We start from the raw sequence: 14,608 nt of genomic DNA, 5'->3' as shown, positions 1-14,608 counted from the left end.
CTTCCCCATGCCACCGCCAGCGTACTGGGTCCCCGTGGTAACCCCAGCTCCTCCTTCTGAGCCGGGGGACTGAGACCGTCACCCTAACCCTAACCACGCAGGCATTCGGCGGGCTCCTGCCTGTGGGGACTAGGCCAGCTGCGGCCTCCCCCGGGCAGGAAGGCAGCCTTCGGGGGGGGGGGGGGGTTGGTACTTTCGCTAGTCACCAGGCAGGACCCCGGCCCAGGCTGTCATTGTAACTGCTCACTTGGCATCTCGGGAGCCCCACGAAACATGACTCAGCTGTCACAGTTCTCAAGGGGAAGCAAGTCGGGAGCCTGCCGGAGCGGCCGCCGCCGGGGACCCCACTTCGTGGTGACCACTGCAGGCCGTGCGGTTCCCTACACGCCCCTCACCGTGTCCCCCATGCTGTCTTCCTGCCCCGCCCCCAGTGCCTGGACTTACGTGGGTCCCTCTGACCCAGTCAAGACCGACACCTGCCCAGCTGCACTGCCACTCTGGACCAAGACTCCCCGAGGCAGGGCCTGTGTTTCCGTCTCTCTCACAAGGGCTCTGGGGACAGGTGAGCCAAGAGGGCCCGAGCCTGCAGGCAGCAGCCATGTTGACCAGAGGCCTGGGGAAGACAGTTGCTCCGGTCACCACCCCCAAGCTCTGAGCCCCAGGCCTGGCCGCTGGGTGGGGCGGCTCTGTCCCTTCCCAGCGGACAACTGGCCAGCTCAGGGACTGGGTCAGGCTGGCTGCTGCCCTTTCACTTTCCTCCAGGCTACCCCCTTCTCGTCCTTCCCTCCAGCTCTGCCCTCGCCTGGGTCTCCAGCCATTTCTGAAAGGTCGGGGGTGGGGGACCTCTTGTAACCTTTCGTCTCTGGGGGCGCTGGTTTCCTCTTAGCCATTCAGGAGTTAGGCAAGGAAAAGCGGTCCTTGTTCAGGGTCAGAGCAGAGATGCTGACGTTCAGAGCTGGGTGATGGCCCGCAAAGGGCCTAGGTTTGTCCCCCAGAGTCCCCACTTTCTCACCTGCCCCAGGTCCCCGGAGCAGCCCCTGTTCCGTCCACAGCAAGGTCCCACTGCATCCCACTGCCCGCGCCCCGGCTCACCCGACACTAGGTTGCCACACATATTGGTGTGACAGCCCCGCCCGGCTCACTGGGTTTTCTCTGAAAGCGCCGTTCGCTGCGGCTGAGGCCGTGAGAGCCCCACTCCGAGTGGGGACGACGGGCGAGGGAGCTGAAGGGTGGTCGTGTGTTCACAGAGTGCGGTCTACCTTTCCCGCCAGACTTCCGCCCGGCAAAGCCCAGACTGCTGCTGCTGTGCTGAGCGCTCGGGAGGTGCGGGGCCTGCTGTTCCCACGTGCGCACGGGGGACCGCGCACGCCGGGCAGCTTCTGCCGGGGCCCCGCGAAGGCATGCGGCTTCAGCTTTGGGAGTGCAGGCGCCCTGCCCCCGGTGGGGGCGACCACGCAGGAGCTCGGGTGTGATTCGTCCGTTTCACCGAGGGCCCCGCTGAGGCCCAGATGATACAGGAGCGGCCTCGTGGGGCAGACCTAGCGGTTTGCCGCCCAAGTCCCCGCAGAATAAGCTGAAAGCGGGCAGGGTGGCCACCCGGGAGCCCCCAGTGAGCTCACCCGTGACTGAGCCCCAGGACGGCCTGTCACGGGCGCCTGTCGCGAAGGGCTGGCTCTCTCTGGGAGCCCCTCCCGATAGTTCACGGCGAGGCATTTGCCGCAGCCTCCCCAGGGAGCTGACAGGCGTTTTCTCGGGCGGCTTTTGTGGGGACAGGAAGGCTGAGGAGCCACGGGGGGTGGGGGGGGGGGGGGAGGGAACCGACTTGGAGATGCTGCGGTCACGTCAGAGGGAGCAGGTGAAGCCGAGACGCGGAAGAACAGGTGACCACTGGTTTAATTTACACAACACCAAGTCATCGGACGGTGCCAGCTGCCGGCTCCGCGCCCGGGGACACACCCCTGTCCCCCCCCCCGCCCCCAGTTATGTCACCCCGGCAGCCTCACCAGGTGTCATGTAAATGTCACAGTACCCTTGGCAGGGCTTCTCAGATAGCACATCGGAAACTTGGCTCGGGGAAGCCAGGAATGTGTGGCACCTCTCTCTGGAGTCCCCCCCGCTGTCGGCCTGGTGACCCGTGGAGGGTCCCGTGACTGTGACCAGGCGACCCGCACATGCCCAGAGCCCGGAAGAAGGGGCAGGCAGCGCCACAGGCTGAGAAGGACGGGGGTGTCCCCAGAGTCCTGAGGAGCCGTGTGTGCACCGAGCACCGGCCCCCTTGTCCTGGGCCCTTTGCGTCCGAGCAAAGGAAGCTCTTTGTGGCCCGTCCATCCAATGGCCTGTTATTCAGGCTTAAAAGGATCCAGTAGTTCTTCTTCCTTCTTAAAAGTATATTTCATTGGTTATGTTGTTACAGGTGTCCCAGTTTTTTCCCCGTTGCTCCCCTCTGCCCAGTACCCCCTTCCCTCCAACAACGCCCCCCCCACGTAGTTCATGTCCATGGGTCGTGCATCTAAGTTCTGTGGCTTCACCCTTTCCTATATTAATCTTCACCTCCCCTGTCTATTTTGTACCAACCAATTATGCTTCTTAATCCCTGCACCGTTTCCCCATTTCTGCCCCTCCCCCTCCCAGCTGATAACCCTCCAAATGATTCTACACCTATGATTCCGTTCCTGTTCTGGTTTGCTTAGTTGGATTTTGTTCTTATTTTGTAGGTTCAGTTGTTGATAGTTGTGAGTTTGTTGTCATTTTAGTGTTCATAGTTTTGACCTTTTTCTTAAGTAAGTCCCTTTGACAGTTCATATAATAATGGCTTGGTGGTGATGAACTCCTTTAGCTTTACCTTGTCTGGGAAGCACTTCATCTGCCCTTCCATTCTAAATGATAGCTTTCCTGGATAGAGTAATCCTGGTTGTAGGTCCTTGCTTGGAATATCTTGCCAGCCCCTTCTTGCCTGCAGAGTTTCAGAAAGAAAGAAATTCTGGCACACGCTCCACCATGGATGAAACTTGAGGACGTTATGCCGGGTGAAGGCAGCCAGTCTCAAAGGACAGCGTGTAACTCCACCTGTAAGAGGTCCCTGGAGTCGTCAGATTCACAGAGACAGGAGGAGAATGCTGGGTGCGGGGCGCTGAGGGCCGGGCCGGGGACAGTTTTTGATTCGGGGAGATGGGAAGACCTGCAGGTGATGTGGCAGCTGCCCACCAGTGTGAGTGTGTTTGTGCCGCGGAACCACGCGCTTGGAGTGGTTCAGACGGTAAACTTTGTGCTCGGCATGTTTTACCCCAATTAATAATGTTCGAAGAGAGACCATTCTGATCAAACAGTTAGGCCATTCAGACATTTTTACTAACGTATTTCTTGAATATTAAAAAAGTATACATGTAGTCAGCATACAGGTTTCTAAAACACCAAAGAAAACACCATATTTTGCCACAATGTTTTTGTTTTTTTTAAATCCTCACCCAAGGACGTGTTTATCAATTAGAGAGAGAGGGAGAGAGAGAGACATCGATCAGTTGCTCCTGTACCCCCTCCAGCCGGGGGGCGAACCTGCAGCCTTTGTGGTGCACAGTGTGACCCCGGGGGAGCCCCCCAGGCAGGGCTGCCACGGTGTGTTAACTTGGCAAGAGGACTGCCCCTGTGCAGGGGCACAGACCCCTCCGCTGGGCCTGGAGTGGCTTCGAGGGACAAAGCAGGGGTGGGCAGTCTGGGAGGAGAGGCTGGAGTCTGCCCTCCCGCGGAAGCCGCCCTGGGACAGCGGCCACTTGGCCAGGGCCTCGCCCGTGCCTCTTTGCTCTGGGACCCCTCTGCACCCCAACGAGAGCTTCACAGTCTCCCAGTGGCCTGGGCAGGAGCCCCTGCACTGCCCCCAGGCAGCTGGACATTGGGGGGCTTTTCTGGGGTTCAGACCGTGGAGAAGACATGACTCACTGACTTGTCCAAGGCCATGGGTTGGGTGACTCTGCCTGGGGGGCCTCCTGGGACCTGCCCCTCGCTGCCCACTCTGCAGGGACCTTCTTCCCTCTCCCCTGCCTGACCTTTGAACTGTCCAGCCAGTCCTCAGGGTGGGAGCAGGGTGCTTGAGCCTCAGGGACCCTGGAGCCAAGACCTCACTCCTTTTCCCTGCTCAGCAGTGGTGGCTCCATCCAGTCTCCTGAGATGACCGTCCGGCCGGAGGGTGGGGATGCCAGCTGCTATCTTTAATTGAGCAGGACTGGGGCTCCAGGGCTGAGGAGTCTCAAGGCGCAGGGAACTGGGCGCCAGGCCGGTCGGCCCAGGCCGCGCGGACACCCGGGCTCAGCCTTCGGGTCGGCTGCTTTCCCCCGGCTCAGCCGGAGATTCAGCCCGTGGTTCTTTCCTCCGCGTTACCGAGTAGTTCTTCACTGACGGATGCACCCGTCTGCTCGTGAATGCACCAGCCTGAGGGTGTTTGGGGCATTTCCAGTCTAGGGCACCGGTGACGGAAGCCCCTATAAACATTAGCATCAGGCTTTTGTGTGACCACAAGTCTCCTCTCTCCTACGAATGGCATTGCTGGGGAGTATACGTTCAAGTTCAGCGGAAACTGTCCAGCTACTCCCCAACCCGCCGGTCCCTTTGCGGTTCGTCACCAACGTAGGAGTTTCTGCTGGTTCCCGTCCCCGGGCCAGCCCTCCATATCGTCGGCTCTCGACATTTTAGCTGCTCCGACAGCTGCGTCATGGTGTCTGGTGGTGGTTTTAATTTGCGTCTCTCTCCTGACGAAGGTGCGGAGCATCTTCTAACGTGCTGGTCACGGCGCGTCTCCTCTGGGGAAGCCTCTGTTCCGTCCTCTGCTTGTTTTACTGAATCATTCGTGCTCTCGTTACTGAGTTTTGAGAGTCACTCATGTATTCTGGGTAGGAGTTCCACGTCACGTGTGTTTTGCAAACTTTTCCTCCCTGTCACTTGCCATTTTTTTCATTTTCCTGCCGGTATCTTTTGATAACCCTAAGTGTTACGTTTTGATGAAACCCAATTTGTCCACTCATTCTTTTATGGACGGGGCTTGGTGGGCGCTTTGTTGAACAAAGGTGTGTTCACCAAACGTGCCTCGTAAACACAGCAAATATTCATCAGTGGGGCGTGTGCCGGCACCTGCGTGTGGGGGTGCCGGCAGGACATAACACTCACGACAGCTTGTGCTCTTGGGGGAGATGGGGCGTGTAAAAAAGAGGCCGCGGCGTGCTCTTTTACAGCATTGGGACGCGCCTGGCACACGCAAAGCAGGAAGAATCAGCTCTAGGAACCAGAGCAGGCTTTACGAGAAGTGAGCTCAGCCCACGAGCAGTGCTGAAGCGGGGGGGAACGCAACCCGCTCCCCCACACACGGCGTTCTCATAGCGTTTCTCACGCACAGCCCTGGACGCCCGGCGAGGGAGACCAGAGGGAAAGTTAGATCTCGTGGAGGCAAAAGGTGCTGACTGGGTACCACCGAGGCCCAGGTCCCACCTGTACTTCCTTCCAGTGACGGTCCCTCCGAGGCGCCACATGTGGGGAATGGTTATCCGGACCAGCCTGCAGCAGGTTAGCCGGGATGATTAGGGCACAGGCCTTTCAGGTGACAGCAGCTGCCCAAGGGGAGACAGGGCCATCAGAGAGACCCATCACGCAGGCGAAGTAGTTGGATGGGGGACGGGGTCTCTCCAAACCCTAAAATTATGCTAATAGGGGGCTGCCTTCTCCCTGCCCATAAAACAAGCTCAGGCAGCCCTGGCCAGGTGGATCAGCTGGTTGAAGCATCGTCCCGTACACCAAAATGTTGTAGGTTCGATCCCTGGTCAGGGCACACACCTAGGTTTTCAGGTTGAGTCCCTAGTCATGGCACATATGGGAGGCAACTGATCAGTGCTTCTCTCTCTCTCTCTCTCTCTCTCTCTTACTTTCTCTCCCCCTCCCTCTCTAAAATCAATAAACATATCCTCAGGTGAGGATTAAAAAAAAAAAAAAAACAAGCTCAGGCAGTGGTGGCTTCCGTAGGGTCAGACACTGGAAGGTCAGGAACTCGGAGCTCCCCAGAAAGGTGCTTCTGCTCCCAGTTCCTCTGGTGGAGTTGTTAGTCCTCCCCCAAAGCACAAGCGAAGTTTCAGGCCCGCGGCTGTCAGCTGTCACTGTTCTCCGGGAGGTGAGTGAGGAGAACAGCCCATAGAAACCAGCACGGGCCGAGGCCCAGTCTGGATGCCTCCCTGGCCCCGGGCCTCCCTGGCCTCGCCCACACCCCAGCCAGGCTCCCAGCACCTCACACCCAGAGGGCCTGGCGGGGTGGTGTCAGGTGACATGCGTGTTGAGTCAACAGACCCACAGGAGAGCCCTGGTCAGCGTCCCGTGGCAGCTGGCTGCAGCTGGCACCCTGGGAAGGGAATGCCCGGGCCTGGCTGCCGGCCGCCACCTGCCCTGGGGGAGCCAGTGGGAAGGCAAGCGTCGGTGGGGGCGGGGGTCACACTCACCCACAAGCCTCCCCAGCTCTGCCTCCTCCTCCTGCTTCCAGCGGGGAGGGTTGGAAACCGTGCTCCCGGGGCCCACATGCCATGGTGCCTGGTAGGATAGAGGACCCTGGCTGGTCAGGGACCTACACACTCGAAAGGACCCAGGACACACCTCGAGGAGGGGACAGTGGCTCAGAGCCCTTCCTGGAAGGCAGCAGGGCGCTGTCACCGAGGTTCTCAGGGATTCGGGCAGCCCGAGTTGCAGAAAGGAGAGGAAGAACCAAGGGCACGATTTCGGGTTTTAGAACGCGCACTGCATGAGCCTGTGTGTGCCAGGGTCCCGGGCTGGCGCGGTCGCTGCCTGCTCTCCATTTGGTCAGCACGTCGGTGTCCCCCTGGTCCGGGCCTCCGTGTTCCCCTTGCCGGGTCCCTCAGCATGGACGCAGCCCCTGGCAGCAGCTGACCCAGAGCATCGGGCCGCCCCGTGGGAATAAGGACTGGGCAGGGTTTGGAGGCCGCTTGGAACTCAGATTCTTAAAGCCTGGCTTTTGGGGCATTGGGACTGCGCTGAGGGTGTTTCAGGAGGAGAGAGAGGGCAGCTGTGCGTGCATGCTTCATTTACCAGTTTCCTCAGGTTGTCACGGGGTCTGAGGACCCACAGATGTTGAAGGGTCACGTCCTTCCAGTTTCTGGGGAATTTCCCCGGGGGCTAGAATAATAAGCAGACGATGGATGCCCAGGAATTCCAAGAGGGGGTGGAGATAGAGTCACGTCCCAGACATGGAGCGGGGACCCGCCTGTCCCATGTCAGCAGGGTTAGTCTCACGTGTGCCTGCATACCAGACCTGCGTTTACGTCACAGCGATACCTGTGTGTGCTAGACAGGCTGGCTCTGCGGGAGCAATTTGCCTGAGCAAAGCTGGGCTTTAAACAGGCATCTCGGAGATCAAGGTTGGGAAGACTTGTTGGAACTTGCATAGAAGTCTCATAGTGGCCTAAGAGCCCATCGGAGCGGAGGAAGGGCAGTGGGGGGTGGGGTGGGGGGCTCCTGCCCAGAAATACTCTGGCTTCACCTGTGGGGAGCTCGAGAAAGCCTTCCCGTGCCCACCGGGCACCTTGGCATCAGTTTGCAAGGCTGAAACTGTATGTCCCCCTGGTACATCAGTGTGTTTCCCTGTGTCCTCACAGGAAATGACAGTCACCACACTGACCCCAGAAGGAACCTGGAGTCCTCCCCGCCCCAGTCCTGCCTGCCTGAGTCATGGCCTTCCCCTCCCCACCTCACCCCGTGCGGCCTGCGGGCCAGCGGGACGTTCCTGCCCAGGGAGAGGGCCCGAGGGCAGGCAGCGAGGGCCGCAGAGGGCACCCCCACTGTCCCGCCCTCCCCCGTGTGACTGTGTGCCTTCAGCCACACTCAGGGCTGTGACCCCTCCCGGCACAGACACCGCCCAGCTGGGGGCGGGGGGTCTACAGATCCAAGTCTTCCCCGTGCCTGACCCGGCTTCTGATCCTGCTGTTGCCCTCGGGCCTGACGCTCCGCCTCTCAGGGTCTCCGTACTTTTTGCTGTAACATGAGGCCATGGGACGTTTGTCCGCTACGGCCACCCGCCAACCATGCTTCCTTACGGAGGGCCATCCTGTTGCTTTTGGACTTCCACAAAAAGTATCGTCACCCAAGGGGCCCCGCCTAGTGATATCCCTGTCACCAGAGAATCCTTAGCATGTTGTTTTTCAGAAACAGTTTCATAGGGGAAATGGATTGTTCTAGAGCAGCGGTCCTCAACCTGTGGGTCGCGACCCCTTTGGGGGTCGAACGACCCTTTCACAGGGGTCCCCTAAGACCATCGGAAAACACATATATAATTACATATTGTTTTTGTGATTAATCGCTATGCTTTAATTACGTTCCATTTGTAACAATGAAAATACATCCTGCATATCAGGTATTTACATGATGATTCATAACAGCAGCAAAATTACAGTTACGAAGTAGCAACGAAAATAATTTTATGGTTGGGGTCCCCACAGCATGAGGAGCTGTATTAAAGGGTCGGGGCGTTAGGAAGGCTGAGAACCGCTGTGCTAGAGTCTCCTCTCTTCCCGAGCAGCCGAGGGCTTTTCTCTCTCCTCCCCCCACCCCCCCGAGGATCGCTTCGACATACGAAGGCATGGCGGCTCTAGTGAGGATGGGTCTAGGGCCACGTGGGGGTCCATGAAGCAGAGCTCAGGCCCCCAGAGGAGCACAGAGGGCAGGAGCACAGAGGGCATGGCTCTCCCAAAGCCCAGAGCCACCGGGGGCCAGGGCCACATCGCTGGGGCTGCGGGGTGTCTGGAAGCGAGCGCTTGCCAAACTCCCGTTTCCTCTCCGCTGCGCCCCCCCACCATTTCTGTTTAGTTTTCTTGTGCAGATACCCCTGGGCTAGAGCCAACCATTTAACGACCACTGTGGCCAGTAGCTGTTTTAAAAACTGCGTGTAACCAAACCCCTCATCCAGTGTAAACTGAAAATCTGCTTTTCTCATCCCCTGCTTCTTGGAATGACGGTCTGCAAGGGCATTTTACGATCCAAAACAAAATGAATTTTTCCTTCTTTCTTGTTATTTTAGACCACACACATGGAAAAGGCTGGCACTATGTATGCACACATGTGCGCACCATACGGCCAACTGGTCTACCTGCCTTATGTCACCAAGGCAAGGGGTTGGCTTGCTTAAGGCCGTGGCTACTCGTGGTGAAACCATGGGCCTCTGCTCACGTTCCTCCAGTGGCGCCCTCTTCTCCCTTCGGCCCGCACCCCCTTGGCGGCAGACGCAGCTCCTGCCAGCACAGTCTGGCCCTATGAAGTCACCGGCTCCTGGCTCCCTGGTGTCTGGGGCCACTTGCCTGGTGTGTTGTGTGGCTGCCAGGAGCCGGTTCTTGTTCTCTCACTGGGCCTATTCATTTGTCCTGGCCGCTGCCCATGGAGAATCAAAGGCATTGTCCCCTCATTGAGGCGACAGACGGCGGTCCTGAACAAAGTCCTTCAGAAGCAGAAGAGGGAGGGAAGCCTCGGATAGACACAATGCATCCTCCTGGGCCCATCAGAAGGTCCCCTAATTGGGGCAGATCAGTTTCCTTTTGCTGACGGCGAGGCCCAGGGCTGTCCTGTGTCTCTGGGAGCTCCCACACCCCGGCCTCGGGGCCCTGCTCACCTCTGAGGCCTCCTGCCTGGGGTTGTACCCTTGGCTCTCAGTGTGTATTGGGTGAGATTGTCAACCTGAGTTGGGGTTATGTTTTTGTCCCATTTTCCCCAACCAAACGGGAATGTGGGACTCTGACTCATCATCACAGGTTGACCCCTCAGCTCCTGGGCTTGTTGGTCTGACACACGGTTTTCCTGAGAGACTGGCTGGACCTACGACTAAAAGAAATTGTTCTACTTAAAAGTACCAGGGGCTTGTGTCTGCCTTGCCTGATTTTCCTCTTTATTTATGAATTAGGACACCAATTTCTTTTTTAAAAAGTTCAGCAATATTCTTACCTGCCTACTTCCTGTTCATTAGATAGCCCCCCACCACACACACACACACACACACACGCAGGTAAAATAGCCTAACTGTGGGTACATGTCCTGTCCGTCGATCGTGTCTTTACCTTTCTGGCTGCCATGGGAGACAAACACCTGTGGAGGAAGCCCATCTTGCCCACCCAAGGCCACCCATCGTAGGGAGCCCACCCTCTCCTCCCTGCTCCCATCACACCCCCAAAGTGTGATTGGAAGTCTGTGTGCTTTCTCTGGGCGATATCCCAGGTTCATTCCGGCAGAAGAACTTAGCCTGCAGAGTCAGGACCCTGGTGTCAGGGGGGACCACTGCCATTCACCCCCTGAGGGACCAGGGAGCAGTAACTTCTGCAGTCAGCAGTTTCTGCCCCCGAAAAGTGGGCGTAAACCTGCCCCCTGTGGCTGGTGGCGTCCAGGAGCACACGGAGCAGACGTGTGTAAGGGCACTTTGCAAGCCGCAGGGTGTTCTGCAAAAAAGGTGTTATTGCGAGACGCTGCCCCCCGAAAGCTATTTCAGGGACCGTGAAAAGAGGGGGTGCGTTTTGGTTTTCGGAAGGCTCTTCCGCTGTACCCCAAACAACACACAGACTCCTGTTTCAGGTGGCATTTTACTTGCCCCCTCCCCCTCCAATTCACAGGAATCCCTGGCTCTGGGAAGGGCGCAGAGAGGAGGCAGGAAGGCCAGGTCCAGTGATGGAAGTGCCTTTGACCCGGGAATGATTTCAGCGAGAGGAGTGTGTTGAGGGCCATGGAGAGTCATTCTGTTTCACTGGAAACAAATTGTTCCCGCCTCCCCGCCCCTGAGGAAAAGCCCACTGTGTCTTCTCAGCATCCCACGCAGGCCAGGGCAGCGCGTCTTCGGCACCCGGCTTCTCTCTCGCCCTCGGCTGGCACTAGGTTGGGACCGTGGCGGCAGCACCCTGTGGGGACAGCCTGCCCGGGATGAGCCCCAGGAGGAGCAGATGCTCCGGGCTGTGCTGTGAAAGGGCCCTCTTAGGTGGCAGGCTGCAGAGTGCTGGGCTCCTGAATTATTTACACTTGAGAAATTGACATTCTGTGCCCAAAGAATGGCGAGGGCTTCTGCCAGCTGCAAACGTCCCCACACAGCGGCGTCTGGGCTTGGTCCCTGCAGAATGTGACCCGTGGGACAGCCTGTCACAGGGTGGCAGAGGCGAGGGGGAGTGTCATAGCACTTTGTCTGGGGGGGGCAGGGCAGCGAGCCCGGGAGGTGCAAGCCCTGCCCTCTGAGAACTTCCTAGTATAGTTGGGAGACTGACCTGGGCAGAGCCCGGGGACGGGGGCAGCTGGGACCCTCGTCGGAGGCAGGAGAGGCTTCCGGGCCATGGTATTCAGCCTCTTGCTCAAAGCAGAAGAAACACAGTTTTCTGAATAGTTAATATGTTCCCACGGGATGAAAGTCGAAAGCTAGAAAGGGCATGCGATAGAAGTCTTCCCCACCAGCTGCTCCTGTGTCTGGTGACAGTGTTTCCAGGGCCTTCCAGAAACACTCTGGGCTGGTGCAGACAGGCGTGGATGCCCTCCTTCCCTCTTTGAAAACCACACGTGGTGCCGTTCTGTGCAGATGGCCGAGCGGTTTGCTTCCTCACTTGCCAGTGCGTCGCGGAGATGGATCCTGGGGCCTGCTGCGTCCCGATGCAGAGTCGCGGCTGTCCGTGCGGGTGAGCCGTGGTTCATTGACCCTCGTTCCAGGAGCAGGCGTCTCTGCCTCCGGTCCCTGCTCTTCAGAGCCCCGTGGTGATGAACGGCCCTCACCCACCGCGTAGCAGACCCACGAGTGTGTCTGCGGGAGACGGTCCCGAGGCAGGATCGTGGTGTGGGATGTGCGCACTTGTTCCTTTGATGAATTTTGCCCAAACGCCTGGGCACACATGCTTACTGCCTCTGGGCCTCCGAGAAGTCTTTCGTGGGCGAGGTTGGAGCCAGAACATGAGGTCACAGGCAAGGGGAGGAGCTGGTGTAGATTGTGCCCTAAGTTGGGACAGATGGGGGTGCTTTGCACTGTCCCTGAGGGGTGCTAGAGATCACTGGGGCCAGGTCCCCCTTTACATGGAGAACCGAAGCCCCCAGACGGTCTCTGCCCAAGGGGCTCTTGCAGGCTGTTGGGATGTGGTTGCCCCTAAGCTGCTCCCACCCTATCCTGCTCTGTTCAGTCCCTCCACTGAGTCTCCACCTGCCCCCCAACACCAAGCAGGGCCCCCCAGAAAGCCTGTTTCCAGCGGCCAGAGCGAGAGCTGGGAGCACGGACTGTAGCATTTTCTGCTCGGCTGTGATGCTGCGAACTAGCCCGTCCTGGGCCTCGCGGTGGGGAGCCAGGCCGGTGCCACTGCCAAGGACTCTCGCTGGAGGACCCCTGACCGAGCGTGCCGCCGCCCCTGGGGGTGCCCAGGGAGGCGCCCAGGCTCCACAGACAGAACCGCACAGGGGTTCTCTCTCCTGGTCCCCAGCACGAGCTGGGACAGCCAGGCCACCCCCTCTGGGCCTCGGCTGGCGTCCTTATTCCTCGCCCTTGGGGGGCATCTCTGGGGAGCGCTGGTGCCACAAGGACGCGGGAGCCTGGCCGGGAGAAGGGCTGGGACCCGGCCAGGGGCCTCCTTGTCGTCCTGCCTGCCAGAGCTGCTACGCCACCAGCTTCCTTCCTGCTCTTAGTCCTCACCCTCCTTCGCTCCCGCCCCCCGCAGCCCCACTGCAGAGCAGACCTTGCTTCCCCAAACTCAGGGGAAGCTTCTGTCTTTGAGCAGCGGGGCTTCGCTGCACGAGGCTTCTCCTACCTGATGACCCACGGAGGGGCCGTGTAGCGCGCTCTATGTCCTGCCTGCACCTGGGGCCAGCCTGGGGCCTGGGGACGGAGCGTCCCCCTTGGTGTGACTTTGTGGTATAGGGGGCTTCCCTGGAAAGCGGCACTCCTGCTTTCATTGGTTATTTCCACCCTGAAAACACGCAGCCTAGGCCTTCCCCTTTTCCTGCTCCCTCCGGTCTCCTTGCCCGTCGGCGGCTGGTGGGCATTTACCTAGAACTCTCCCCTGGCCCGGGGCAGCACCGGGGGCTGCGGGGACCCCCAGGCCATGGGCGGGGTCCCTGCCCCCAAGCCGGGCGGTGGGTTGGCTCGTTACCCACAGTCCAGGTGAGACGCGCGCTGTGAGCTGCGCAGGGAGGCTTGTGGGGCCAGAGGGTCGGGGGAGGGAGACAGGATGAGCGACGTCTGAGTGGGGGGCCGCTGTGGGGAGCGAGGGTGGGAGCAGAAGCGGGGACACCTGTGTGCACGGGGACCGGGGGCAGGGGCCCGGGGCGTGGCACAGGCTGCAGGGCCAAGGGGACCCCGGCTGCGGCTCTGTGGGCTGACCAGTCTTTGTCTAGGTCAGAGCAGCCAGCGGGTGGCCTTGGCTGTGAAACCTTGGCCGTGCCTCGTCTAACTGAAACATGTTCAGTAACACATTTAAAACAAAAATTTCATTCAGTTACGGAAGATGGGAGCGGTCAGACCCGAATCCCAACTCTGCTTCTCTCGGAAAACAGATCAGTGTCGGGCAGCGTTACGGTGTGTGAGCGTCCTGAGGCGGCTGCGGCCACGCACCACAGGCCGGCCGGTGGCTCAGAACAGCGGGGACTGAATCTCTCACGGGCCTGGAGCCTGGGCGCCAAGGCTGCGGGGCCCGCGGGGCTGCCCTCCCTCGGGGACTCTGGGTCGGATCCTTCCTGGCCTCTCCCAGCCGCTGGTGGCTTGTCACTCCTTGGCTTAGGGATAGTTACGTCACTCCAGCCTCTGCCTGTCATCACATGGCCTTCTCCTCTCTGTGTGTGCGTCTCTGTGTCCTCTTCTCTTCTAAGGACTCTAGTCTCATGGGGTAGAGGACCCACCCTCCTCCAGTGTGACTTCATCTTAACTGCAAAGATGCTATTTCCAAAAAAGGTCACCTTCACAGGTGCTGGGGGTCGAGACTTCACCGCACCTCCTTAGGGGGCACAGCTGAACCCAGAACACTGGTCTTTGGCAACCTCTGCGTGGGGACCGCCGGCCTAGACAGCCCCCTGGAAGGCACAGACCCTGGTCCGGTGGACAGCCTTCTACTCCGGGCACATTCATGTCCCCAGTCTCCCCGTCGGCTTCCTCCCGGTTCCGGCCCATCTAAAGCATCACCTTCAAGGCCCTCCCCGGCCCGGCCCCTCCCCTGCGGTCCCCCCAGCACCCACCTTCACAGGGAATTCTCACCGCCGCCCGCTCCCAGAAGCAACACTCCTGTTGGACAGCGTGACCGCAGCAGCCCGTCTCCCCTGGTCCTTGGCGTGTGCTGTTGCGTGGTGTCTGTGCCGTTGACCTTCGTCTCTGTTGACTGCTCTGTAGACTTGCCTGTGTCTTAGCTCAGGTGGCGGGGGATCCCCCGCAGGTGCTGTCTGCGCGGCGCTGTGTAGGGGAGGACCGGGGGTCAGAGGGTGTTTGACTAAATAGAAGAAGACAGCGTCCTCTGAACTGTTCGCCTCCCCGCCTCCTCCCCGCAGCAAGGGGACCCCGCCCATGACCCAAGTTAGGTGATGAGGGGGTTTCTGGGCCCAGCTCACACTAAGGGGTGAGAAATCGGTTTACAAGAGCTTGTCTCTGCGTTCG

General features: G+C 59.5%; 1 protein-coding gene across 1 annotated transcript in view; it reads left to right on the top strand.

The window, feature by feature from the left end:
- Positions 1–14,608, top strand: part of PRKAG2 (protein kinase AMP-activated non-catalytic subunit gamma 2) — a 172,055-nt gene that overhangs the window by 96,679 nt on the left and 60,768 nt on the right. The gene's annotated exons all lie outside the window — the stretch shown is intronic.

The sequence above is a fragment of the Furipterus horrens genome, unplaced genomic scaffold (genome assembly GCF_987537825.1).
Source record: "Furipterus horrens unplaced genomic scaffold, mFurHor1.1.pri manual_scaffold_9, whole genome shotgun sequence".
Classification (NCBI taxonomy): Eukaryota; Metazoa; Chordata; class Mammalia; order Chiroptera; family Furipteridae; genus Furipterus; species Furipterus horrens.
Note: the sequence above shows the minus strand (reverse complement) of the source record. Positions and strands in the feature narration are given on the sequence as shown.